A 27209-nucleotide genomic window follows, 5' to 3' on the forward strand; every position below is an offset into this window, starting at 1 on the left:
ACTGATGCTGAAGCTGAAACTCCAATACTTTGGCCACCTGATATGAAGAGCTGACTCATTGGAAAAGACCCTGATGCTGGGAAAGATCAAGGCCAGGAGGAGAAGAGGGTGACAGAGTATGAGATGGTTGGATGGCACCACAGACTCAATAGACATGAGTCTGAGAAAACTCCAAGAGATAGTGAAGGACAAGGAAGCCTAGAACACTGCAGTCTTGACTCTGGGGTCACAAAGAGTCAGACATGGCTTAGCAACTGAAAAACAAAACAGCCATTCTGTGTGTGCATGGGCTGAAGTTACTGGGTTTTGTATTTTGTTTTTCTAAATAATATCACATTTCCATATGATCCAACACTGTGATCTCACGTGCCTGCCAGGAGCCTGCAAATGTGTTGTGTTGCTTATTGGGTTTTAAGATGTGCCAGGAAGAAGAGCACTGGGAGAAGCTATGTTCAAGTGCAGCAGAACGATCACCTTTACAATCCTCCTTTCCAAAGGTTCAGAAATCATTAAAGCATTCTTTGTGGTAGAGTGAGGGGAGAAGAACATATGCTTTTGAAGAGATGTAAAATGGCATTGAATGTGGCTTCTTCCCTAGTTAATCCCTATTTAAACTATCTGTTCTGTCTTTAGGTCCAGCCGCCTTTGAGGCATGAGTTCCCATGAGAAGAAGCAGCCCTGAATCCCACTTTCCCAGCCTCAACAGCAGCAGGTGAAATGTCCCTGCCAGCTTCCTCCCCAGCAACCATGCATCCCCCAAACCAAGGAGCTGTGCTACACCAAAATACCAGAGCCCTGTCACCCCAGGATTTCCGACCCTTGCCAACCCAAGGTTCCAGAGCCCTGTAACCCCAAGTTTCCAGAGCCCTGCTCCTCAACAATCGACTCCAGCACCAACTCAACAGAAAACTAAGCAGAAGTGAGGTGGGCTACAGCCTAGCCTTAGAGGAACCAACCATCAGATGTTGACCTTCCCTACTCTGATGTGCCTTGCTGTCACCCTGAGTCACAGACCTTCTTAATTTACACCCTAAATATGTGTGCCATGAAGCTTTCCTTCCCAAACTCATTGGGCCTCTACCCTCTGAGTTAGGCTGAAGGTCTGAGTACCTTAGAACCTTAGCCATCTGGTGCTCAGGATTCACCTGAAAGAGGGGCTTAAGGTGAAAACAAGTGGATCAGCTTTGTTCTTCCACCATTAAATGCATTTTCAATTCCACTCCTGACTGTGTGTGTGTGGTGGTCTGACAACTCCTTCATTCCTTTCCTTCGTAAAGTAAGACCTACATCTAGACAGGTTGGTGAGGAAGGGGTTCATTCAGAAGCATCTGGTCCTGGTAATAGTTGGGTGGGGAGTTGCCCTCAATGAGTATTCCTGGTATTAACTATTCCTGAGGATTAAGGGCTGGAAATGGGAGGTTGTACAACACTAGCCAGAGGCTGTTACTTTGGGCAGCCAGGGCTGGAGCAGGGCTCTCCTCTTACAACTCAGTGAGTCACACTGGAGTCTAGTCTGTGCCTGTCTGAACTAATTGTGAGCTCCTCCTCTCTACCCCATTCCCCAAATCCAGCTTTCAGATTGCTGACTTATCCATCCATTTCTCGTTTATTTCAGGGGATGCTATTCCAATCTATGTGAATCTGCTCCTCCTCACACCTTTCTTTCTGATACCCATAATTCAGATTCCTGAACATACCCAAAGATCCCTCCACTTTAGTCGTCTCCATCAACCCTCTTCCATTCACTGAGTGTCCACTCTGTGCCAGAAAGCAGATGAGGAGGACTTAAAATGCTTGCCTTGGGCCTTTACAGTCTTTGAGAAGGATGTACTTCACTCTCTACACCATCCCTCATGCAAACATACATACACACCTATGCATACTAGATCTGGAATCTTGGAATCTCCCAGAGTGACACACAAAAGCTCATCCCCTGTATCCCCAGGTATGAAACGGTTTACTTCATGAACAGTACAGCAGGAACCACAGAAAGTGAGGACTGGAAAGTCCACCCCCATCTCCCTAGAGTATAAAAATGTTTACAGTGAAATGAAACGCAATAGAATTACCAACTGTGCATTCGTATACACATGTGTATGTTTATACTTATATAAAAAGTGTGTTTCTTTTTTATGTTACTGAGAAACAAAGCAAATTTTCCTTTGGCAGTATAGAAAGAGACTTTCTTTTTTAAAATTGTTAAAGTTTTTATTTATTTATTTTACTTTTGGCTGCACTGGGGCCCTGTTGCTGCACGTGGGCTTTCTCTAGTCATGGAGCAGGTTTACCCCAGTCACTGTTCATGTGCTTCTATTTGTGGTGGCTTCTCTTGCTGAAGGGCACAGGCTCTAGGGTGCGTGGGCTTCAGCCGTTGTGGCACATAGGCTTAGTTGCCCCCTGGCATGTGGAATCTTCCCAGGTCAGGAACAATACTTGTGTTCTGCACTGCAAGGCAGATTCTTAACCAGTGGACCACCAGAGAAATCCAAAAACAGGACATGTTTTCAACTGTGAAATAAAATACTATAAGAAATAATATTAAAAGGTATAATTCAAGCTATAGTGACTCTCTTGATCATAACATTTTTATCTGATTGCATTCTTTAAATTTATTGTCTACTTAAAAAATCTTTACCCTCAACATCTTATTATCCTAAATACCTTTGTGTTTAATTGGTAAATAAGGTTTACCAAGTAAACAGTGCCTCCTAGAACAAAAATCAACTAGCCAAACAAACAGGGAAAAAATTGCGCTCTAACCATGCTACCATTTAAAACAATTTTTATAAACATTAAGTTTTATATTGGAGTATAAGTAATTAACAGTGCTGTGATAGTTTCAGGTGGACAGGAAAGGGACTCCACCATACATATACATGTACCCATTCTCCCCAAATTCCTCTTCCATCCAGGCTGCCACATAACTATCTTCATTAGTCTTCACAGCAGCATGGGTAAGCCACTACAATGAACACCCTCTAAGCTGTGGGCTTCCCTGGTGGCTCAGATGGTAAAGAATCTGCCTCCAATTCTGGAGACCTGGCTTCAATCCCTGGGTTTGATCCTCGAGTCAGAAAGATCTCCTGGAGAAGAAAATGGCTACCCACTCCAGTATTCTTGCCTGGAGAATTCCATAGGCAGAGGAGCCTCGTGGGCTAAGTCCATAGGGTCACAAAGAGTCGAACACAACTGAGCGGCTACCATTTTCAAGTTGTTATTGTGGCTCTATCCAGTAGAATTTATTTCTCTTCCTTTTTTTCTTTTCTTTTTTCCCTTATCTTTCTTCCTTTTTTTTTTTTTTTTTTTTCTGACCATACTGTGAGGGTTGTGGGACTATAGTTCCCTGACCAAGATTTAAACCTGGGCCACAGCAGTGAAAGCACGAAGTACTAACCAATGGGCAGCCAGGAAATTCCCAGAAGTTATTTCTTACTCATTTCCAATTCCAGTGTGAGTTTGCAAGGTCTTTGCTCCATTCAGTCATAAAGGGAGCCAGGTTCCTTCCACTGTATGGTCTTACCATCACTGAGGGCCTTGTTCTCCTCTGAATTCCAGATATAAGAAAAGGGCAATAGACTGAGTAAGGCAGAGATAGCCCTGTTTTTATTCATTGGCTTGACTCAAAATTAGTCACATGGTCCTGTCTACCTTAGAAAATCAAGAAATTTAATTTATCAGTGTGCCCAGAAAAAAAGAGGAAAGTAGATGCTGGTGAGCTCTTCAAGTTACTGTCACAGTCTACACTTGAGGTGTTCAAAGATCTGTTTACTCCTTTTGGTTCCTATGCAGAAAACAGTCCCCAAGGAAGAAACATTATAGTTTCATCTAACTCAAAATATAAAGCCTCTGGATGGCATGTAATTGTCTCTATCATATCTTCCTATGGCTTCTATTGATTCATCAGACTATGAGGTAAGCAGATGAACCATTTCTTCCTATTACCCAGGAACCAAGGGTGAAACAGATACAGGAAATCTAAATAGAAACTACCATATGCAAGAGGAAATAATGGGAAGACACATAGTAATCAGGCCTTAGTTTTCTGAAATTCAGTTCTATGAATATTGTGAAGCCATATGACACCACCCTTGTAGCAAAAAGCGAAGAACTAAAGAGCCTCTTGATGAAAGTGAAAAAGAAGAGTGAAAAATTTGGCTTAAAACTTATTTTCATTCTCAGTAACTCCATCTAAAAACATGCACAGACAATTCAAATGTCAGTTGTCTCTTCTCAAAAAAAAAAAAAAACAAAAAAACTCAACATTCAGAAAACTAAGATCATGGCAATCTGTCCCATCACTTCAAGGCAAATAGATGGGAAAACAATGGAAACAGTAAGAGACTTTATTTTGGGGGGGCTCCAAGATCATTGCAGATGGTGACCTCAGCCATGAAATTGAAAGATGCTTGCTCCTTGGAAGAAAAACTATGACCAACCTAGACAGCATATTAAAAAGCAGAGACATCACTTTGCCAACAAAGGTCTGTCTAGTCAAAGCCATGTTTTTTTCCAGTAGCCATGTATGAATGTGAGAGTTAGACTATGAAGAAAGCTGAACACTAAAGAATTTATGCTTTTGAACTGTGGTGTTGGAGAAGACTCTTGAGAGTCCCTTGGACTGCAAGGAGATCTAGCCAGTCAATCTAAAGGAAATCAGTCCTGAATAGTCATTGGAAGGACTGATGCTGAAGCTGAAACTCCAATCCTTTAACTGATGCGAAGAATTGACTCATTGGAAAAGAGCCTGATCCTGGGAAAGATTGAAGGCAGGAGAAGAAGGGACGACTGAGGATGAGATGGTTGTATGGCATTACTGACTCGATGGACATGAGTTTGAGCAATCTCTGGGAGCTGGTGATGGACAGGGAAGCCTGGTGTGCTGCAATCCATGATGTTGCAAAGAGTTGAACATGACTGAGCGACGAAACTGAACTGAGCCCCAACATGCAGAAGTGATAAAAGCTCTGTGTTAAGGTCTTGATTCCACTCTCTGTAAGGAACTCCTTTTCCTTTGTTCTGCCTATTGTTTTTGTATGATCAAATCTGAAGCATGCATCGTGGATTTTAGAATCCTTATTCGGTAACTTTTTGCAGCTCACTTTCTAACCAAGTGTGGTTTTAAGGATCTTGGAGGCACGTTTTGTTTCGTTTGAGCCTGTGGTTGCTTTGGTGATATGATTTCTGGAAAGTTTCCTAGACTTCTATTTGCTTCTAGTCAGTTCTACATGTCAATAACGATAACCAAATTTATTTTCCAGAAAACATTCTGTTATTCATTTGCTTCCTTTTCAAATGCCTTTGTCAACTTACTTTGTTTGACACTATTGGAAAAATTGACTTCAGTGGGATGGCCTTAAACTTCAATCTTGGCTGAAAATCTGAGCTTTAATTCTCTCAAAACCATTCTGTTTTATCTCTTTATATTAATATGAAGACACTTAATATATTAATTAACTCTTTATTAATATAAAGAGATAAAACAGAATGGTATAGAAGTATATAAGGGACTTCCCTGATAGCTCAGTTGGTAAAGAATCTGCTTGCAATGCAGGAGACCCCGGTTCATTTCCTGGGTTGGGAAGATCCCCTGGAGAAGGGCTAGGCTGTCCACTCCAGTATTCTTGAACTTCCCTTGTGGCTCAGCTGGTAAAGAATCCACCCATGTGGGAGACCTCAGTTCAATCCCTGGGTTGGAAGGATCCCCTGGAGAAGGGAAAGGCTACCCACTCCAGTATTCTGGCCTGGAGAATTCCATGGACTACAGTCCATGGGCTTGCAAAGAGTCAGACACAACTGAGAAACTTTCACAGAAGTACGTAACTTTCCAAACCTCTAGGCTTCTAGATTTCTGGTTTCTGTCTATTCTCATCTGTACTTTATTGTCAATTTATTCAAATCCTTTGTCCATTTAGAACAGTTTTTTTTTTCATTTTATTGTTGTTTTAAGTGTTCTTATATACTCTGAATAAAAGTCCTTAATCAGATATATGACTTCCTTAATCAGATATATGACTTACAAATAAATATTCTCTTTCATTCTTTGGGTTATCTACTCATTCTCTCAAGTGAAAGTGAAAGTGAAAGTTGTTCAGTCATGTCCAGCTCTTTGAGACCTCATGGACTATACAGTCCATTGAATTCTCCAGGCCAGAATACTGAAGTGAATACTTTCCCCTCTCCAGGGGACCTTCCCAACCCAGGGATCAAACCCAGGTCTCCCACATTGCAGGTGGATTCTTTACCAGCTGACCCACAAGGGAAACTCTAGAATACTGGAGTGGGTAGCCTATCCCTTCTCCAGTGGATCTTCCCAACCCAGAAATCAAACTGGGGTCTCCTACATTGCAGGTGGATTCTTTACCAACTGACCAGGTGTACTTGAAAATGCAAAGGAATTTTTAAATTTTGATAAACTCAATCTCTCTTTTCTTTTTTTCTCTCTAAATATTAAACTTTTGATATCATAGCTAAGAAACCATTGCCTAATTCATGGCCATGAAGACTTACATTTACATTCTTGCTAAATTTTACAGTTTTCCTACTTACATTTAGTTCTATGATCCATTTTTAATTAATTTATATATATATTATGAGGTAATGGTCCAACTTTATCCTTTCACCTATAGATATTGAGTTGTCCCAGTACCATTTGTTGAAAAGACTACTCTTTCCCGGATTGAACTGTCTGGCCAGTCTTGTCAAAATCAGTTGATCATAAATGTAACAATTTGTTTCTGAACTTCTTATACTAGTGTAACAAGCCTGCACTACTGTATCTTTGTGGAAAGTTTGGAAATTGGAATGTGGGAATCCTCTAACTTGGGGCGAGGTGGTTTCTGAGATTATTTTGCCTATCTGGGGCCCCTTACATTTCCATTTGAATTTTAGGATCTCCTTGTCAATTTCTGCAAAAGAGGGAGCAAGGATTCTTGTAGAGATTTTGTGAATTTGCAGATCAATTTAGGGAGTGTTACCATCTTAACAATATTAAACCTTCAAATTCATGAATGAAAAGTATCTTTTCATTTATCATCTTGAATTTCTTTCAATCATCTTTTGTAGTTTTCAGTGTATAAGTAAGTGTTGCACGTGTTTATTTTACTCCTGTTGTTTTTTAATGCTATTGTGAAAGAAATTATTCTACTTTCACATTCAGATTATTCATTACTTGTGTAAAGACATATTTACACAAATTCACAATTTTACAAATTTACAAAATTACAAATTTACAAAGACTTGTGTAAAGGCTGATTTATGCATACTGATATTGTATCCTGCAATCTCACTGAACTTGCTTATTCATTCTAATACTATTTCATGTGTGAATTCCTTAAGATTATCTACATACAGATCATGCAATCTACAAACAGGAAACATTTTATATCTTCTTCTCCAATCTGGGTATCTTTTTTTCTTACCTAATTGCGCTAGCAAGAGCTTCCTCTACAATATTTAATAATTTAGTAGATGTGGCAAGAGTATACAATCTTGTACTATTCCTGACATTGGTGATATGCATCTAGTCTTTCACCATTAGGTGTGATGTTGCCTGTGGGTTTTTCATAGATGACCTTTTGAAGTTAAGAACTTTTCCTTCCATTTCAACTTAATTGTTTTTTTTTCTTTTTATCATAAAAGGACATTACATTTTGTCAAATACCTACTGAAATGGTCATGTGTTTTTTTTGTCTTTATTTTATGAATATGCTGCATTGCATTGATTGATAATATATGTTCAAACAACCTTGCATTCCAGGAATAAACTCCTTTTGCTTGTGGTGTATAATCTTTCATAAGGGTAATGGATTTAGTTTGCTAGTATTTTATGGAGAATATTAACCTATATCCTTCAGTTCAGTACAGTTCAGTCTCTCAGTTGTGTCCAACTCTTTACGACCCCATGAATTGCAGCATGCCAGGCCTCCCTGTCCATCACCAACTCCCAGAGTTCACTCAGATTCACATCCATCGAGTCAGTGATGCCATCCAGCCATCTCATCCTCTGTCGTCCCCTTCTCCTCCAGCCCCCAATCCCTCCCAGCATCAGAGTCTTTCCCAATAAGTAAACTCTTCACATGAGGTGGCCAAAGTACTGGAGTTTCAGCTTCATTCCTTCCAAAGAAATCCCAGGGCTGATCTCCTTCAGAATGGACTGGTTGGATCTCCTTGGAGTCCAAGGGACTCTCAAGAGTCTTCTCCAACATCACAGTTCAAAAGCATCAATTCTTCGGCACTCAGCCTTCTTCACAGTCCAACTCTCACATCCATACATGACCACTGGAAAAACCATAGCCTTGACTAGACGGACCTTAGTCAGCAAAGTAATGTCTCTGCTTTTGAATATGCTATCTAGGTTGGTCATAACTTTTCTTCCAAGGAATAAGCATCTTTTAATATCATGGCTGCAGTCACCATCTGCAGTGATTTTGGAGCCCGGAAAAATAAAGTCTGACACTGATTCCACTGTTTCTCCATCTATTTCCCATGAAGTGATGGGATCAGATGCCATGATCTTCGTTTTCTGAAGGTTGAGCTTTAGGCCAACTTTTTCACTCTCCACTTTCACTTTCATCAAGAGGCTTTTTAGTTCCTCTTCAGTTTCTGCCATAAAGGTGGTGTCATCTGCATATCTGAGGTTATTGATATTTCTCCCAGCAATCTTGATTCCAGCTTGTGTTTCTTCCAGTCCAACGTTTCTCATGATGTACTCTGCATATAAGTTAAATAAGCAGGGTGACAATATACAGCCTTGACATCCTCCTTTTCCTATTTGGAACCAGTCTGTTGTTCCATATCCAGTTCTAACTGTTGCTTCCTAACCTGCATACAGATTTCTCAAGAGGCAGGTCAGATGGTTTGGTATTCCCATCTCTCTCAGAATTTTTCACAGTTTATTGTGATCCACACAGTCAAAGGCTTTGGCATAGTCAATAAAGCAGAAATACATGTTTTTCTGGAACTCTCTTGCTTTTTTCATGATCCAGCGGATGTTGGCAATTTGATCTCTGGTTCCTCTGCCTTTTCTAAAACCAGCTTGAACATCCGGAAGTACACAGCTCATGTATTGCTGAAGCCTGGCTTGGAGAATTTTGAGCATTACTTTACTAGCATGTGAGATGAGTGCAATTGTGTGGTAGTTTGAGCATTCCTTGGCATTGCCCTTCTTTGGGATTGGAATGAAAACTGACTTTTTCCAGTCCTGTGGCCACTGCTGAGTTTTCCAAATTTGCTGGCATATTGAGTGCAGAACTTCTGCAGCATCATCTTTCAGGATTTGAAACAGCTCCACTGGAATTCCATCACCTCCACTAGCTTTGTTCGTAGCGATGCTTTCCAAGGCCCACTTGACTTCACATTCCAGGATGTCTGGCTCTGGATTAGTGATCACACCATCATGATTATCTGGGTTGTGAAGATCTTTTTGTACCTATATCCTTAAGGAATATTTATTTCTTCCCTTGTGATGTCATTTCTGGTAATAAGCCTCGTATAATGAGCTGGTAAACGACCCTTGTTTTCTACATTTAAAATTATTTTTAATTATGATAAAATACACATAACATTAAATATTTCCTCTTAAACAATTTTAAAGGTGCAGTTCTATGGTATTAAGTCCTTCTATTCTGTTTTTTTACAAAATTCATGAAAGAGTTATGCTAATTGTAATATAAATATTAGGTAGCCTTTGACAGTGCAGCCATCTGGACCAAGGTCTTCCTCTGTGGACATTTTTTTTTGCATTAATAATGTTATCCCTTTATTTGCTACAGATATTCAGATTTCCTACACTTTCATGAATGCATTTCCATACTTTGCATCTTACTTAGGATGTATCCATTTCATCTATGTTTTCTAATTTTTTAGTGCTCATGGTCAGTGCTCAGAGTATTCTCTTATAGTCCTTTATTTCTTTAAGATCCGCAGTGTTGTCTCCTCCTCTTTGCTGATTTCAGAAACCTGATCCTTATATCTTTTTGTCTTGATCAGTATCCCCATGGGTTGTCAATTTTGTTGATTCTTTCAAAGAACCAACGTGTTATCTTTATTTCTTCTTTTGTTTTTTTTTAATCTTTAAATTCATTTATTTCTGTTCTAGTCTATATTATTTTGACTTTTCTCTTTGCTGTTCTTTGCCTTAAAGTTCTATAAGGTTTGAGATTTTTCATCACTTTTAATATAGATATTTCCAGCCATAAATAATCTCTTTATGCACAACATTATGTGTATCACACAAGATTTTGTATGTTGTATTTTCACTTTCATTCCTGCCAAATCATGTTCTAATTTTACTTGTTATTTCTCCTTTGAGCAATTGATTGTTTGGAATGTGTTGCTGAACCTATGGAACTCACAGAAACAGAGTAGAACTGTGGTTAACAGGAACTGAGGGATGCAGCAAAAGTGGAGATGCTTGGCAGAGAGAATAAGTCTTCAGTTATAAGATGAAGAAGCCCTGAGAGTCTAACATACAGTGTTGTGCACTTGCAACTTACTCATAAAGAAGACCTTAAGCATTCTGACCATACACATAAGCACACACATACACACAAACACACACACTCTCTTAAATGGTTATTATTGAGGTGACTTATAAGTAAACTGATAGTGACAATCATTGCACAAAATATGTATAGGTCAAATCATCACATTATATACTCTAAATATATACAATTTTTTCCATTTTTTACTTTAATTGGAGGCTAATTACTTTACAATATTGTGGTGGTTTTTGCCATACATTGACATGAATCAGCCATGGGTGTACATGTGTTCCCCATCGTGAAGCCCCCTCCCACCTCCCTCCCCATCCCATCCCTCAGGGTCATCCCAGCGCACCAGGCCTGAGAATCATGCCTCATGCATCGAACCTGGATTGGCAATCTATTTCACATATGATAATACACATGTTTCAATGCTATTCTCTCAAATCATCCCACCCTCGCCCTCTCCCACAGAGTCCAACAGTCTGTTCTTTACATCTGTGTCTCTCTTGCTATCTCACATATAGGGTCATCATTACCATCTTTCTAAATTCCATATATATGCGTTAGTATACTGTATTGGTGTTTTTCTTCCTGACTTACTTCATTCTGTATAATAGGCTTCAATTTCAACCACCTCATCAGAACTGATTCAAATGCATTCTTTTTAATAGCTGAGTAATACTCCATCGTGTATATGTACCACAGCTTTCTTATCCATTCATCTGCTGATGGACATCTAGGTTGCTTCCATGTCCTGGCTATTGTAAACAGTGCTGTGATGAACATTGGGGTACACGTATCTCTTTCAATTCTGGTTTCCTCATTGTTTATGCCCAGAAGTGGGATTGCTGGGTTGTATGGCAGCTCCATTTCCAGTTTTTTAAGGAATCTCCACTCTATTCTCCATAGTGGCTGTACTAGTTTCATTCCCACCAACAGTATAAGAGGGTTCCTTTTCCTCCACACCCTCTCCAGCATTTGTTGCTTATAGACTTTTGGGTTGCAGCCATTCTGACTGGCATGAGATGGTACCTCATTGTGGTTTTGATTTGCATTTCTCTGACAATGAGTGATATTGAGCATTTTTTCATGTGTTTGTTAGCCATTTGTATGTCTTCCTTGGAGAAATGTCTGTTTAGTTCTTTGGCCCATTGTTTTTTATTGGGTTGTGTATTTTTCTGGAATTGAGCTGCAGGAGTTGCTTATATATTTTTGATATTAATTATTTCTCAATTGCTTCATTTCCTATTATTTTCTTCCATTCTGAAGGCTGTCTTTTCACCTTGCTTATAGTTTCCTTTGTTGTGCAAAAGCTTTTAAGTTTAATTAGGTCCCATTTGTTTATTTTTACTTTTATTTCCATTACTCTGGGAGGTGGGTCATAGTGAATCTTGCTATGATTTATGTCAGAGAGAGTTTTGCCTATGTTTTCCTCTAGGAGTTTTATAGTTTCTGGTCTTACATTTAGATCTTTAATCCATTTTGAGTTTATTTTTGTGTATGGTGTTAGAAAGTGTTCTAGTTTCATTCTTGTACAAGCAGTTGACCAGTTTTCCCAGCACCACTTGTTAAAGAGATTATCTTTTCTCTATTGTATATTCTTGCTTCCTTTGTCAAAGATAAGGTGTCCATAGGTGCATGGATTTACCTCTGGGCTTTCTATTTTGTTCCATTGATCTATGTTTCTGTCTTTGTGCCAGTACCATACTGTCTTGTGGTTTTGTAGTATAGCCTGAAGTTGGTAAATATATACAATTTAAACTGTCAATTATATATCAATTAAGCTAGAGGGGGGGAATGAAAGAATAACCACCATAGAGTAAAAAAGTTTGAAAATTTCTGTGTTCCTTCTCCTCCTTACCTCTGTTAGGCTCTGATACTATTCTCTGAGAGAGCGTCCCTCATCCATTATTCTCTGTGGGCCTGGTGTCCATCTCATAGCAGTTGTATCCTTTTATTTATCTGTACTGACCACATCTGAAATGGGTAGTGTGGAAGGTGGGGAAAGGAGGCCTGGAAAGTTATTTCTATTCTTGAAAAGTCAAAGCCATTTTAGTTTTGGTACATAGTATATTTAGCCATCAATTCCCTCAAAAACTTATTAGACGCCCAACAGGTTTCACTCCTTCAATCATTTCAATGTTTTAGGGACTACACTTAGGTCCTTTCCTAGAAGTAATTTTGTGGTTTGATTTATTTTTCATTCTTTCCTTCTGAACATAATAGAGCTACGATGAGGCTCCCTGGCACACAGATGGAAAGACTACAACTTATTTCTCTTTTCTCTCTTGTTACAGTCAACTGAAAGTAGATCTAAAGTTCACAACCACTTCTAATCTCATCTCTTCTTCTTTGGAGCTTACAAGTGGTGCATTTTTCTAATTCAACAAAGTTTTGAATTTCTGGGCTATGTTTTTTTTCTTTTCGTTTCTGACGTGAAAACTAAACAATTATTTTCTGAACATAAGTTCACTGAAATACCCTGGTGAACACAACAAGCTACCAACATTCAGTTTGCCTCCCAAGTCACCTATATAGCAAAGAATTTGCCATTGAATATCATGTGTCACCACATTTACATTTTTGAGTGTCAGTTTTCTTGCCAACCTACTCCAGACTCTTAAGCTATGGCCACATATTTAAGATTTGTTACAATAACACCTTACCTCTAGCAACTAATTTCTGTGTCAGGTCAAATAACACTAGCTACAGAAGAGACAACTCCCAGACACTGGTGCGTCCCCCACCACACCCACACAAGTCATAGTCTGATGAGGGTTGAGGAATAATGGACTCTTTCCCCATCTTCAGTTCTATTATCAAAGAATCCTTTAATTCTAGCTTTATCAGTGAAGAATGTAGATAAAGAAAACTCCTTTTAATCTTAAGTATATTTAGGCATAGTATGATTTAACACAAAGACTTTATCACTTTAAAAAATAGCATCCTGTCCATCATTGTGTATGTGAGTGTGTGGTCTGACTTAACTGTTCTTTAAGTGGAAGCTTAGAACCACAAAAAAAAGATATATTTAAAGAAAATATCCCTCATTTCCCAGCTTACATGATAGTAGGCTAAGCACTTAGAAAAGAAAGGTACATAGCAACAGTAATTTTACCAATCTAAACATTGCAAAACCAATGTGTTCTTCAATAAAAAAGTAATCTTAGAGGTGAAAAAATATAGACAGACCATGGATTAGTTGTTGGAGAAAGAAGAGCAGGTGGTACACACGGAGAGGAGACAGCACTTTGCCTGGTAAGGATCATTTTTTTTTAAAATTTCTCTTTCTTCTCTACTACCTATGTTTTAAAAACCACTATAATTTTATGCAAGAATATTCCAGTAATTACCCCAAATTCTATATTTGCAATATCACATTAAAAATAAAGTTAATGAAGAAGAAAAAGAACAACAAGTTAGGAAATAGTAACAAAGGTTAAGAATCTTTCTGTTTGCTATACTAGTTTTGTTTGAGCCACTTTCCTGCTGGAACCAGTACGGTGGTGATGCTGATGACAGTAGTGATGCTGGTAATGACTAAGACAATGATGTTTCGCTGCCTCGCTGAGTGCTAACTCTGCATCTAGCAATGTGCCAGCTAAGCTAAACACATTCACTTAATTTGTATGCCCCAGATGAGTGAGCAATAAATCTAAGATTTTCCCTACTTTTTAGTAAAGAAGCAAAAATCCTGAGGAGTTTAAAATTTCTCAGATCAGTCAATCTTCAATTAAATAAGTAATATGGATTAGAAATTATATAAAAATAATCTGTTATGTCACTCAAATTTCAGGCAACAATGATTGTGAGATCCTGAACCTTGATATCAAAGAAGAATACACATAAACCAAAACAATTATATAGTATTGCTAAACACAACTTTTAAAAGAAAGAAAGCATTTTTAACATCAAAGGAATTTTACTTTATTCAGGACGTAGAGGATAAGTAACAATTTTCCAGCCTGTAGAAACCCCTGCCCAGGTGACAGACACAGAAGACAGTGAGAGAATCCTCTGATGGGACCCAGGAGAAGAGCTGCTGTTCTTCCTTCTGAAGCTTTGTGATGCTTTCTTGGGCACTTCCAAGAGCAAAGCAGTATAGCAACATCAGAAAGGAAACCTCTAGCTGTCTGAAATCGCCGCAGGCATATTGCTGGCTGAAGGGTGGAGAAGCTCCTTCTGTATCCATGATGGGATTTGAAGAGAAGGCAAAGGTAGAGCTGTGGAGCTAGGTGAGTCAACTGTCCTTATCCTTTCCTGATCCAGATAAAAGCTGATGCTGTTACTTGCACTTGGGTGGGCACTTCTCTTGGCATTGTTGGGGAGGTGGCACAGGAGGGCACTTCTGCTGGCACTGAGGAGGTGGGCAGGGCTCAGGGCACTTTGGAGGTGGGCAGGGCTCAGGGCACTTTGGAGGTGGGCAGGGCTCTGGGCACTTGGGAGGTGGGCAGGGCTCCGGGCACTTGGGTGGGCAGGGCTCAGGGCACTTGGGAGGGCACACTACTGGAGGTGGCTGGCAGGGCTGCTTGCACTGCTGCTGCTGCTGAGACATTTTTCTGGAGTCTTAGAATCTGAAAGAAATTACATGACAGTGTTCACAAGAAGGAATTCTTAAAGAAGGACATGGCAAAAATTATGCAATACCATCAGCTAGGAGCCAGTCTCCAAGAATGTGCTTTAATTTCTTTAATCCCTTTTAATGAATTTCTGGCTTCTCTTGCTCTCTTAGGAAATTGTTTCATCAGCCCAGAAAAAACCTTCTCTTTGCTCATACAAATTTTCTAAAGAAAATATTTTTGTTTGAAAGAACAAAGCAGTAGCTTTTTTTAAATTAAAACAACATCTTCAAAAAAAGTTCATCACAAGTTCTAAAATCCTGGGCAAGCTCACAAGCAATTCTTATCTTCATTATCTCTCATGAGGTCCCAGCAGTATGACTTGTGTACAGAGCAAAGGGCCACCAGGAAGGATACAAGGGCCTCATACTTTCTAGGATAAATGCCTCTGAAATCACAACAGAGGGACACCAAATGATATCAAAAAAGGAAAAATACTTTCTTCTTTACCTCTTAAATGTCAAAGATTTCCTATTAACTTCTTTTTCAATAGGGAAATTCAAAGTTTCTACCAGAAACCTAATAAATATAGAATACAAATTCCAAGTTCCCATCCACTAAGGAGCATGAAACACTTGATCATAACTTTGGACCCACCAAATGCTGCCTCCAGCATAAATTCAATATTTGGGAGCCCAAGAACAAAGTAGAACTGAAGAATCAGACTCACCAGTTTCTCCAAAGTCTATCAGGACTTGAGTAGCAGGAGGATGGCACTGATGCAGCAGAGGGCCTTTTTATTGGGGCTTGCTGCCCCACCCCAGGGGAAGTGGAGCTGCCAAAATGGGCCTGGTTCAGTCATTTCCCAACCAAAATGCAAATCCATCCATAACTGGCTTGACAGGGACTCCGAAAAGAGGAAATGCCCTGCTCCAGGATCTCCTCACTGGATTATGTTCTCATGACTCACAGAGTCTCTGCTTAGCTCTTAGTTTCAGGAATTTATGACAGAAGGATTTGCAGGGGTTGTGGGGGGTTGTTCTCTAATTTGTCATCGAGGTCTCCTTTTCTTGATCAGAGGATATGCTCTTCTCTCTCTTTCACCTTCCTTGAATTATAAAACTGTTTTGTCCACTTGAACTGGTTGCCATTCTTTTCTACATACTGGGTTGCAAAGGGCCTGGCTATCTGGGACATCTTTCTCACTACCTCAGACTCTTCTTATGATGCATTTCCCTTTGATCCCTGGCCTGCTAATCTAAGGTCTGCTTGCTTCTAAAATAAACTGAGGGCAGGTTGCAGGTCATCTCACCAGCCTTCCCATCATGATAGACAGACACCTTCAGTAAAGTGGTAACCCTCTAGGGTCTTCCTTTCACTGCTTTGGTCCATGGACATCAAGAAAATTCTTGTGACCTTTATAAATCTGTCTCACCTTGAATCACAGGAAATTCACTACAAGTGTAGCATCACCTAATGTAATTCAAATATTGTGGCAGCTCAGACCTTAGACCTATGATAGAAAGCAAGCTTTTTGCTCATAACTCCCCACCATGACCCACCACCTGCTCCTACATAATTTCTCCAACTGATCTCTTTTTATTTCTTCAACTTTTGAGAAATTTCCAAGGATTGTTTAAATTTTCCTGCCTCTTTGAAATTATTGAAAAACCCAATATAAAATGCAATGCTATTCAAATGGCTTTTTTATATATTTACTATTTATTAATTATTGAAACACATGTTTCTTGACATCAAATCTAGTAGTAGATTTAAGAGAAAGTTGAAATCACTTTATTAATAATTCAGTGATTGACGTTCATTGTCATTCGTATAAAACTTTTAATTATTAATAATAATTTTATGATAATTTTAACCTTTACATTTTCCGTATTGGTCACAGTGGAATATATGTGAAATAAACTAATTTTTCACTCTTTCTTGTTTTGCCTGTTTTTAAATTTTTTCTATTTTTTTCAATTTTTATTTTATACTAGAGTATAATCAATTAACAAGTGTTGTGACAGTTTCAGGTGGACAGCAAAGAGACCCAGCTGTATATATACATGTATCCATTCTCCCTCAAACTCACCCTTCCAGGCTGCCATAGAACATTGATCTGCTCTTTTTTTTGTACAATTTGCCAGTTTACTGGGAAGAAAGTTTGATGGTTAACTCATAGATCAACTTGACTGGCACAGGATATCCAGATATTTGGTCAAACATTATTCGGGATTTTTCTCAAAGGATGCTTTTGGTTGGGATTAATATTTATCAGTGGCCTGAGTAAAGGAGGTTGCCTTCTAAAAGGTGGGTAGTCCTCACTGAAAGCCTGAATAGAACAAGGCTGACCCTCCTCCAAACAAGAGATAATTCCCCTGTCTAATGGACTTCCAGCAAGTTTTCAGCTCTAAAAACTTCAAATTTTCCAGAATTCATAATCTCTCCTCTCTCTCTCTCTCTCTACATATATATATGTGTGTGTGTGTATATATATATATATATATATATATATATATATACTATTTCATCTGCCATTTTATGTACATGACTGACTATGGCCAATTAAATTAAAAATTCAAAAAGTTAGCATAAAGAAAATTTTAAATTTAAAATATTATATGATACTTGTGATGTGTAATTAGGACAAACATAATGAACTTTTAGGGAATAACTGAAGTTCAGAAAACAATACCCTAGTATGTTCTCCAACCCTAGCAAAGATTTTATTTGTGCCTTTTCACAGATTTAGCAGTCAACAGTTCTTCTATAGGTACTATCTTCTATCCTGGACATGAGTTATACTTTTTTCTGTGCTGTCCTCTTGGGCACTGAAGCTGTGTCTTGTGGGCCATGGCTGGCGAAGGGGCCCTGTCTGATTTAGGAATAAATTTACAATGCTAGCTTTATGTTACTATAGATATGGAAATATATTCTTAATGAATCATGATGTCCCATCTCATCTGACCCAAACACTTCCCTAGACTGCTATCATGTTCTTAAAATTCTTTTGTCAGGAATTAAAACTGTTTTATTCCATAAGTATCAGGTTCAAATTCTGTGAGAGGAAAAATAAATATAAAATACCATTTAAGATATAAGTAATAGAGAGTTAGGTTTGGGAGGGATAAGAGGGTCAGAGCACAAAGGTCTGAAATCTAGGCGAAATATGAACTTAGGACTGATCTGATACATTTGCTTTCATCAACGCTTTCCAAACATGCTTTTGATCTTTAAAAGACAATGATTTTAAAAATCTGTTTCAATTTTTTTATTCTCTGTCTTCTCCTTCAACCCTCTAGACCCCTTATCTGGCTATATTACCCCTCACTCCCAATGTATACCTCTTAAATGTCCCACATGGTACATTGACACGTTGTCGATGCTTTTAAAAATAACTTTTTATACTCTTTTTAAAAAAATTTTAAAATTCTTCCTGCGGTCAGTAGGAAGAATTTGTCCACTAACTTGTCTTGGTCAAATAATCAGGAAGCTTTACAAGAACATGACTTTGTAATGTGAAAGGAGGAAGAAGTGGAGAATGAGGAAGAAGAGGAAAGACACTGGAAACATTTGAAACAGTCACCAGAAATTATGTTCCAGAAGCTGGGACACAGCATATTCCTCTAGCTCAGCAACATCTTCACCAACTGCCATATACTTTTTAGATATAATGATGAATAGTTATAAAAATGAAATTACATCACAATGTATATAATCAGGAAAGCATAAAGCTATTCAAAAAAAAGAGTACCATTATTAAACTCCAAGAAATAATAACTGCTTATATTTTTGCTGTATTTAGTGTTAGAAATTTTTATTTTTCATAAACCCACACACATGCATGTATGTCTCTAAAGGTTATTGATTTGAGATCTTTCCTCTTTTGTAATATGGATGTTTCCAGACATAAATTTCTGTTTTTATTTTGCATTACATGTATCATTAAAGTTATTGTATGCTGTTTTAATTTCTCCTAAAGTATGTTCTAATTTTATTTATTATTTCTTGTTCAACCCATTGGTTTTTTTAGAAATGTGTTGCCAAACTCAAAGAACTCACAAAAACAAGGCAAACTGGTGGTTAGCAGGCACTGAGGGGTGGGGCAAAAGTGGAGATTCTAGGGAATGGCAACACACCTTCAGTCATAGGATGAATAAGCTCTCAAGTCTAATGTACAGCAAGGTGACTCTAGTTAATAACACTGTGTTTTGTACTTGCAACTTGCTAAAACAGTAAACCTTAAGCATTCTCGCCACACACCCACACACCCACATGCTTAATGGTTATTATTGAGGTGATTAATGTGTGAAGTAACCCAATGATGGTAAACACACAAAATGTACATATGTCAAATCACCACATTATACATGGTGAAGTGAAGTGAAAGTCACTCAGTTGTGTCCGACTCTGCGACCCCAAGGACTGTGGCCCACCAGGCTCCTCTGTCCTTGGAATTCTCCAGGCAAGAATAGTAGAGTGAGTTGCCATGGTCTCCCTACATGGTGAAGATATACAATGTAATACAGTTAGAACTGGACATGGAACAACAGACTGATTCCAAATAGGAAAAGGAGTACATCAAGGCTGTATATTGTCACCCTGCTTATTTAACTTCTGTGCAGAGTACATCATGAGAAACACTGGACTGGAAGAAACACAAGCTGGAATCAAGATTGCTGGGAGAAATATCAATAACCTCAGATGTGCAGATGATACCACCCTTATGGCAGAAAGTGAAGAGGAACTAAAAAGCCTCTTGATGAAAGTGAAAGAGGAGAGTGAAAAAGGTGGCTTAAAGCTCAACATTCAGAAAACGAAGATCATGGCATCCGGTCCCATCACTTCATGGGAAATAGATGGAGAAACAGAGGAAACAGTAGCTGACTTTATTTTGCGGGGCTCCAAAATCACTGCAGATGGTGATTGCAGCCATGAAATTAAAAGACACTTACTCCTTGGAAGAAAAGTTATGACCAATCTAGATAGCATATTCAAAAGCAGAGACGTTGCTTTGCCAGCTAAGGTCCGTCTAGTCAAGGCTATGGTTTTTCCAGTGGTCATGTATGCATGTGAGAGTTGGACTGTGAAGAAGGCTGAGTGCTGAAGAATTGATGCTTTTGAACTGTGGTGTTGGAGAAGACTCTAGAGAGTCCCCTGGACTGCAAGGAGATCCCACCCGTCCATTCTGAAGGAGATCAGCCCTGGGATTTCTTTGGAAGGAATGATGCTAAAGCTGAAACTCCAGTACTTTGGCCACCTCATGCGAAGAGTTGTCTCATTGGAAAAGACTGATGCTGGGAGGGATTGGGGACAGGAGGAGAAGGGGACGACCGAGGATGAGATGGCTGAATGGCATTACTGACTCGATGGACGTGAGTCTGAGTGAACTCCGGGAGATGGTGATGGACAGGGAGGCCTGGCGTGCTGCGATTCATGGGGTCGCAAAGAGTCGGACGAGACTGAGTGACTGAACTGAACTGAACTGAATATCTTAGTTATGCCTTAATAAAACTGAGGGCAGGGGAGGTGAAAGAATAACAGCCAGACAACAGAATAACAAAGTTTGGGAATCTCTGTGTTCCTTTTCCTCCTCAATGGTACCTCACTCCAGTACTCTTGCCTGGTGGGCTGCAGTCCATGGGGTCGTGAAGAGTCAGACACGACTGAGCGACTTCACTTTCACTTTTCACTTTCATGCATTTGGAGAAGGAATGGCAACCCACTCCAATGTTCTTGCCTGGAGAATCCAAGGGATGGGGGACCCTAGTGGGCTACCGTCTATGGGGTCGCACAGAGTCAGACACGACTGAAGCGACTTAGCAGCTACAGCAGCAGCGTTCCTTTTCCTCCTTGCTCTATTAGGCTCTGATGCTAGTCTCTGAGAGAACTTCCCTCATCCATTACTCTCTATGGACCTTGTATCCATCTCAGTGGTTATTTCCTTTCAGTCTCTGTACTGACCACATCTGAAATGTGTGGCAAGTGGGGAAAGGAGAGCTAGAAAGTGGTTTCTGTTCCTGAAAAATCAGTCTCTTTAGTTTGGGGGCATAGTTTATTTAGTCATCAGTTTCCTCAGAAAGTTATTAAACATTGGCTATATTTCAGTTCTCCAATAGGGACCACAATCAGCTCCCTTCCTGGAAGTAACTTGGCGGCTTCATTTATTTTGCTGCCTTTTCACCTGAACACGGCAGAGCTGTTAGGCAGGAAGTTAAGCATGAACAACTAGGGGTGGCCTAGGGTAAGAGGAGGAAAGCTGATCTCTAAACCCCAGGCCATTCATGCCCAAAGGAGCTCACAGATATGCCACAAAATAACCACAGAGAGTTTACCAACTCCTGCACATGCGCCCTAGGCACACAGTGGATACAAACTAACCACAGGGCCTTGCTCAAGTAACCTCAGGCAGCTAGGAGCCTATTAAGGATTCATAAATATTCTATGCGTATATACATCTGATTATAGCTGACTGAATTATGGGAAGACATACACAACAGAGCCTGTTGTTATCTAACTTGAAACTCTATAGACCTTGAATGTATGTCCACTTACATTCCCTTTCTTAATTGGTAGCAGGTACAAAGCCCACTTTGCACACGGCACAACCAGAAAGGAAAAGACAGGAAGTACAAAAAGGAGAAAGCCAAGAGGAATAGTTATGATAACTCTTTCGGAGCAGGTCTGCTCCCATGTCTTGGGAGTGTCTGTTTAATAAAAGATCTGTTTGCATAAGCTGTAACTGAGCTGTAATTTGTCTGTTTTAAACTCTTTAGTCTACTGTTCACAGTTCCCTGATACACAGGTAGAAAGACCACAACTTCTTTCTCTTTTCTCTGTTATTATAGTCAACTGGAGGTGGATGTAAAATTCAAAACTGCCTATAATCTCATCTCTTTGTCTTTGTGCTTTACAAGTGGTGAGTTTTCTAATTCAACAAGTTTTTGGATATCTAGGATATACTTTTTTTCATTTTTTTTTATTCTGGCCTGCAAATCAGTCAATTATTTCCTGAACGTATGTCTATCAAAACACCCTGGTAAATTCAACAAGTAACCAACGTATGCTTAACCACTTAATTTACCACGGACAATTATTATTTCAAATGTTTTGCCATTGAATAACATGCATCACCATGTTTGTGGGTTCCAATACCAGTTACCTTGCCAACCACCCCCTGTCTCTAAGGCAATGCCATAATTTTAAGATTTATTACAGGAGCATCCCTCCTCAGAGAACGGACTTCTGTGTCATGTCAAATTATACTAGCTACAATAGAGACAGGTTCAAAATATCCGTGTTTATTTCTCACACTTGTCATAGTCTGATGAGGACTGAGCAGGAATCTGGGAATCTTTTTCCATCTGCAGCTCTGTTATCTTGGAGTCGTTCACTTCTAGATTTTTAAGTGAAGAACGTGCAAGACAAAGATCCTCTTGATTTTGTATATGTTTAGGTACAATATGATTTAATATGAAAACTTTTAAAAATAACACTGTTTTTAAGAATAAGACTGGTTTTTGTGTGTACCTGTTGTATGTTTATGTGTGTGCATATGATCTGAATTAACTCTTCTGTTGTTGGACACTTATGACCAAAATGCTTAAAGAGCACATCCCTTTACACAGCTTATTGACTAGTAAGCTAAGCACTTAGAAAACCAGGTACTTAGCAACAGTGACTTTGTAAATCTAAGTAAATATTGCAACCTCAATGTTCTTTAAAGGTGGGGTCAAAACAGTCAGGAAAGTAACTTCAGAGGTGAAAAAAATATAAAACTAAGTTTTTAGATTAAGAGGAGCTGATTTTACACATGGAGGTGAGGTGACACCTTGTCTGGTTAGGACCTTTTTAATTTCCTGTTCTCCTGTACTACCCATGTTTTCAGAACTACTTTAATTTTATGCAGAACATTTCACTAATTTGCAAAGGCTTTTTGTCTGTATTATCACTTTAAAATAAGGTTAAATTATAAAAGGAAAAGAAGAGAATATGAAAGGGTAATAGCGTTTAAGAAGCTTTGCTTTCCAGCTCTGTGTGCGCCACTTTGCTGCTGTGGTCGCCCTGGTGCTGGTGGTGATGCTGGTGCTGGTGGTGCCAGCGGTGCTGATGGGCACAGTGCTGATCTGCTGCTTCACCAAGTGCTATGTATGTGTTTATTTAGCTGGCATTGTGCCAACTAAATTACAACAGTCATGTAAGTTTTATGCCTCAGACAAGTTTGCAATGTAAGTATGATTTCCCTTACATTTTAGCAAAGGGACTGAAATCCTGAGGAATTGCATAAATTGTTCCTCAAATCAATCAAGAAGTGATAGTTAAGAAAATAGGGTGGGATTTTAAAGTATATAGAAATAATCTTTTATATGACTCAAAATTTAGACAACTCTGTTTATGAGAGCCTAAACCTTGGCATCAAAGGAGGCTAGGAACAAACCAAGATGATGATATGGTATTACTAAAAGCAGGTTTTAAAAGAAAGAAAACATTTTTTAACATCACACAAAGGAACTGTAGTTTATTCAGGAGTGGAAGATAAGTAACAATTGCCCAGCTGGTAGAAACCCCTGCCCAGGTGACAGAGAGACACAGAAGACAGTGAGTGAATTCCCTGATGACACCCAGGAGGAGAGCTGGTGCTCTTTTCCTCTGAAGAGCTGTGATGCTTTCTCAGCTGTCCTCCCAGAGGGAAGTGGTGTAGCAGCCTCCGGAAGGAAACCTCTGACTGTCAGAAATCACCACAGGCATACTGCAGGCTGAAGGATGGAGAAGCTTCTTCTGTATTCATGATAGGATTTGAAGAGAAGATGAAGGTGGAGCTGTGGAGCTGGGTGAGTCTACTGTCCTCATCCTTTCCTGATCCAAATAAAAGCTGAAGCTTTTATTTGCACTTGGGTGGGCACTTCTCTTGGCATTTCTGTGGAGGTGGCACAGGAGGGCATTTTTGCTGGCACTTTGGAGGTGGGCAGGGCTCAGGGCACTTTGGAGGTGGGCAGGGCTCAGGGCACTTGGGAGGGCACACTACTGGAGGTGGCTGGCAGGGCTGCTTGCACTGCTGCTGCTGCTGAGACATCTTTCTGGAGTCTTAGAATCTGAAAGAAATTACATGACAGTGTTCACAAGAAAGAACTGCTACAGAAGGACATGGCAAAAATTGTGTAATACCATCTGAGAGTATCCAGACTCTAAGAATGTGCTTTAATCTTTTTAATCCCTTTTAATGAGTTTCTGGCCTCTCTCTCCCTTTTAGGAAATTGTATCATCAGCCCAGAGAAAACCTTCCCTTTTCTCATATAATTTTTCCAAAGGAAATATCTTTGTTTTTAAAGAACCAAGCAATGGCTTTTGGGTTTGTTTTATGAAAACAACATCTTCAAAAAAGGCCATCACAAGCTCTAAAATCCTGGGCAAGCTCACAAGCGATTCCTATCTTCATTATCTCTCATGAGGTCCCAGCAGTATGACTTGTGTACAGAGCAAAGGGCCACCAGGAAGGATACAAGGGCCTCATACTTTCTAGGATAAATGCCTCTGAAATCACAACAGAGGGACACCAAAACGATATCAAAAAAAGGAAAATATACTTTCTTCTTTACCTCTTAATGTCAAAGATTTCTTATTAATGTCTTTTTCAATAGAAGAATTCAATCTCTGTACCAGAAACCTAATAAAGACAGCATACGATTTTGCCCAAATTCCAAGTTCCCATCCGGTAAGTACTAATAAACCTATGATTTTAACTTTGAACCCATGAAATTTGCTGTGTCCAGCATAAGTTCAACATTCAGGAGCCCAAGAACAAAGCAGAACTAAAGAATCAGACTCACCAGGTTCTCCACAGTCTATCGGGATTTGAGTAGCAGAATGGTGGCGGTGCAGCAGAGGGCCTCTTTATTGAGCTCGCTGCCCCTCCCAGGGGGGAGTGGAGCTGCCAAAACTTGCTGATCCAATCATTTCCCAACTAAAATGCAAATCCATCCATAACTGGCTTGGTAGGGACTCCAAAATCAGGAAGTGTCCTGCTCCAGGATCTCCTCACTGGATTATGTTCTCATGACTCACAGAGGCCCTACCTTAGCTCTCAGTTACAGTGGTTTAGGACAGCGGAAGGATTTGCAGAGTTCTCTAACTTGTAATCAAAGCCTCTCTTTCTTGTTTGGGGATGAAGACCCTTTGATATCTTTCATGTTCTGTGAATTATAAAATTGCTTGCCTTGTTCCACTTGAACTGGTTGCCATTTTGCAGTACATAGTGGGTTGCAAAGAGCCTAGCTACTTGGTGACACCTTTCTCTTTACTTCAAGTTCTTATAGTGCTTTTCCCCTTGATGCGTGACCTGCTAATCTAAGTTTCCTTTCTTCTAAATTGACTGAGTGCAGATTGCAGATCATCTCACCAACCTTCCCATCCTGATACTTAGACACATTCAGTAAAGGGATGACATCTAGGGTCCTCCTTTCACTGCTTTGCTCCTTCAAATAATGAACATCAACCAAGCAGATTCCTATGCCCAGATATTTAGTCAAATATTATTCTGGGTGTTACTCTAAGGATGTTTTTGAATGAGATTAACATTCATCAGTGGACTGAGTAAAGGAGGTTGCCTCTGTAAAGTGCATAAGCCTCAAACAATCCATTGAAAGCCCAAATAGAACAAAATCTGACCCTCCTGCAGGTAAGAGACAATCCCCCTGCTTGATGGACTTCCACCAGGGTTTTTGGATCTGCAGATTTTGAAGTTGCCAGTCTTCATCATCTCTCTCTCTTTTTCACTCTCTCTCTCTCTCTGGGAAGTATGGGCTTCCCAGGTAATGCTAGTGGTAAAGAACCCATCTGCTAATGCAGGAGACATAAGAGACATGGGTTCAACCCCTGAGTCAGGAAGATCTGGAGAAGGAAATGGTTATCACTGCAGTCTATTATCCTTACCTGGAGAATCCCATGGACAGAGGAGCCTGGCAGGCTACAGTCCATAGAGTCACAAAGAGTCAGACCAAACAGAAGCAACTTAGCCTGCATGCATGTGTGGGTATACATATATATATATATATATATATATATATATATATATATATACTGAATCTGCCATTTCATGCACAGTCTTGCCTGCTGCTACTGCTAAGTCGCTTCAGTCGTGTCCGACTCTGTGCAACCCCATAGACAGCAGCCCACCAGACTCCGCCGTCCCTGGGATTCTCCAGGCAAGAACACTGGAGTGGGTTGCCATTTCCTTCTCCAATTCATGAAAGTGAAAATTGAAAGTAAAGTCGCCCAGTCATGTCCGACTCTTAGTGATCCCAAGGACTGCAGCCTACCAGGCTCCTCCGTCCATGGGATTTTCCAGGCAAGAGTACTGCCTATGATCTATTAAATTAAAAAATTTAAAAGTTAGTTTAAAGTGAATCTAAAATAAAGTTTTAATATTATGATACATGTGATATGTAATTATGAGAAATATAATGAGCCTTTAGAAAGTGACTAATATTTGGGAAGCAATGCCTTATTATGTTCTTCAATTCTATCAAAAGACTTCATTTCTGCCTTTTTAGTCTTGGATATAAACTATCCTCTGTCCCCTTGGGCTTAAAGCTTTTTGTTATGGGCCTTGGCTGCTGAGGGGCCCTGTCTGGTGTACAAAAAAAGTTACAATGCTGTCTATGTTACTGTAGAATGTGGGAGCATATGTTCAACAGAATCAGGATGTACCATCTCACCTGACTCCAACACTCTGCTAAACTGCGAAATAAGTCCTTTATATTCTATAAGCAAATAGCAAGTTTAAATTGTATGAAACCAAAAGTCAATGTCCAATATCATTTAAGACTTATGTCATCACAAATAAGTGACTGAGAGTAGGTTTGGGGAGGGAAGAGAGGGTCAGAGCACTAAAAGTCTGAAATCTAGGTAAAACATGAACTTAGGGCTGACCTGATATATTTACTTTATTCTACTCTTTCCAGATATGTTTTAGGTCTTTAAAAGCCAGTAAATCTTAAAATGTATTTTCATGCTCATTCTTCTGCCTTTTCCTTCAGCCCTCCAGTCCCCTCAATTTGCCATATTACCTTTTGCTCTCCAATTTGGTACTTTGACATGTTGGCAATACATTTACTGATTAGTCCTTTCATATTTAAAAAAAATTCTGCCTGCAGTCAGTAGAGGTGAC

The 27209-nt window shown here is 39.5% G+C and overlaps 2 long non-coding RNA genes and 1 pseudogene across 2 annotated transcripts; 1 reads left to right on the top strand and 2 right to left on the bottom strand.

Moving 5' to 3' along the window:
* Positions 653-923, top strand: LOC106503868 (annotated as a pseudogene).
* On the bottom strand, positions 14387-15872 carry LOC108633797. The gene is made up of 2 exons (XR_001917176.1): positions 15774-15872; positions 14387-15058 (listed from the first exon to the last, which is right to left on the bottom strand). It is a non-coding gene; the product is annotated as an uncharacterized LOC108633797 (long non-coding RNA).
* LOC106503869 lies at positions 23532-25004 on the bottom strand. The gene is made up of 2 exons (XR_001297558.2): positions 24871-25004; positions 23532-24135 (listed from the first exon to the last, which is right to left on the bottom strand). It is a non-coding gene; the product is annotated as an uncharacterized LOC106503869 (long non-coding RNA).

The sequence above is a fragment of the Capra hircus genome, chromosome 3 (genome assembly GCF_001704415.2).
Source record: "Capra hircus breed San Clemente chromosome 3, ASM170441v1, whole genome shotgun sequence".
In the NCBI taxonomy this organism is placed as follows: domain Eukaryota; kingdom Metazoa; phylum Chordata; class Mammalia; order Artiodactyla; family Bovidae; genus Capra; species Capra hircus.